Below are 2,366 nucleotides of genomic sequence, written 5' to 3'. Positions count from 1 at the left end.
ACTATTCTTCGGTTATCTGTAATACTGTGTAGCTATCTTCTTCCTCTCGTTCTACCCTATTAGATAAGTTATGCATCTAGATTTTTGACACATTCGAATATTAGAGAGCTGATTGCGTCGTTTGTTGTTAATTACTAACTAGTGCATGAAGAAAGGCAGGATTGATCCAAAGTTGTACCTTTCTGCAGAACTCGCGGATGCAATAGAAGTTATATATGGCAACTGAGGTAAAATGAGAAACGTGTCGTAAGGTGGTGGTTGGGTTTCAGAAACAAATGACTCTGTAATCGTGTAGCCTCATACGCAAATGGCAAATTATAAGTTGTCCCGCATAGACGCACAATACTACGTTCTAATGGCAAACACTCTACTCTGACTGAATATAAGTAGCTTTTACAAGCTAAACAATGGCATATCAATGCAATACAGGTGACGTCCTCACCGGTCAATTTCGTGATTAAGCTGTAGTGCGTAGACGGTTTTTCTCACTGATACCAGAGGCTATACCTGCCGTGGCGATCTCAGAGTCAGTTTGCTGTAGACGTAACATGTTTGAATAATATTTGATGCTTACTCCACATTCCGTAAAAAACAGTGGAGGAATTACGTCAGACTGGAGAGGGGGTGACAGCATCGAGGTGCCGACTGGTCCGACGTGGGTGAAGTCGGTCCAGCGACCCTCCAAATTGTAATCTCATCTGGGCTCCTAGTCATCAGGGACTCCTGGGTTAGCCGATCAGGCGGCCCGTGAGCTCTCTCCCCGGGCACTCAAACTTACTCGGGAAATCTACTACATATTGTAACGAATGCCATCGCCACTTTCCGGAACCTTATAAAGGTCTCCGGAGAGCGTACGAAAGGCTCCTTCTTAAATTTTTTACAAACGCAATGCCGTGCCCGGCAGTCTTGAAGCACTACAGACTTTGATGAGGGCTGCAGCCTGTGTGGAGCGACCTTCTCGGACGTTTTCCACATGGTCTGGGCCTGTCCATCCAATCCACACCGTTCCCAATCCTTCATTACCCACCCTTTTAGGGAGGCCTGGGAGGCGGCGCTGCTCAGCTGCCATGACCTGCAGTTCCAGCGGACCTTGGTCGCCAGGGCGCGAGCGTCGTTAGACGCCATTGGGGCCCCAGAATAGGAGCTCCGCCTAGATTTGTGAGGGCCTGGGCTAATAGGGCCTCGGTCCAAACACCTTCTTGTACAAAAGAATAAATAAATGTTTGTTACCACCACCACCACCACCACCCGTCCGTCAGGTCCGATGACTTGCTCTCTTGCTTATAGAAAGGTCCCGCGGCAGCGCTCAAAATGCACTACAGGGCTGCGCTTGTTTTCAATCATCTGCTCTCGAAAGTCATCGTGGCCTAATGGGCGCACACGGTCTCTATATTCTATCAAGTGCTTTGCGCTGCAACCAGCCTGCAGTCGTGCGTTATCTGCCTGGCCGATTACACACAAAAGCTTTGATTGGAAGCAGCGTGCACTCCATCAATTGAGACATTTTTTTTTCTTTTTTGTAAAAATATGTTGACGAAAATCCTTCGCAGTATGCGACGTCGGTGTCTTGACACATCGTCACAGGAAACTCCCAAGCTCACCCGATTCCCGAACACAGGGCTGCCCACATGAACAGTGATCTGACGGGTCTCTAGAACAGGCACCCTGCGGATAATGCCGATAGTATACAAGCAGGCATACTATTTATTGTTGTTGCTTTTCAAGTAATACTCTGGTAGACACGTAAATTGCATAACAACCGCGTGGGACAAACGAACGAAATGGGAATTAACAGAAATGTCCCCACATACCCCCAGGTGCGGCGTATTCATTTTCCTCCCTGTTGATTTAGTAATCATAAGTCCTAATCAATCACTTGTTTTCACCGATGTCTGTTAGTAATGACTGCCGCTTCTCATTTACCCCCCCCCCCCCCCCCCTCTTGTTGTATAAACGGACGCGCTTTCTGCTTTGGGATCAATGCGAAGATAGGTCAACTAACAATAGTGACGAAACTCTTGTAACGTTCTCGAAGACGTTTCTTGCTTTCAGTGCAAGCCTTGTAGGTTTGGTTAGGGGTGCATCCTTCCGTACCTTAGTTGTTTGGCCGAAACTGCTGGTCCTGAATGCCCTGTGCGAACAGTCGCGCAGGCTTTATAGATGACAACGACGCATAGCATTCTCTCCCTGTCTGCTAAAGGCAGCTGAATCAGCCCATGCCTGTCGACTATTCTAACTCCTGGGACCTTGCTCCGACTGAGGTCCCCTCGTCCGGAGTTAAGAGAAACCGGCCTGAATAAAGCGTGGAGGTCGCTGGAAAGAGCATTGCTCACCAGTCCTAACTAGGCTGACCCAAAGGAAAGGTT

Source organism: Amblyomma maculatum, chromosome 4, assembly GCF_055883805.1.
Source record: "Amblyomma maculatum isolate TAMU_Amacu chromosome 4, ASM5588380v1, whole genome shotgun sequence".
Classification (NCBI taxonomy): Eukaryota; Metazoa; Arthropoda; class Arachnida; order Ixodida; family Ixodidae; genus Amblyomma; species Amblyomma maculatum.
This window is presented reverse-complemented; position numbering follows the sequence as displayed.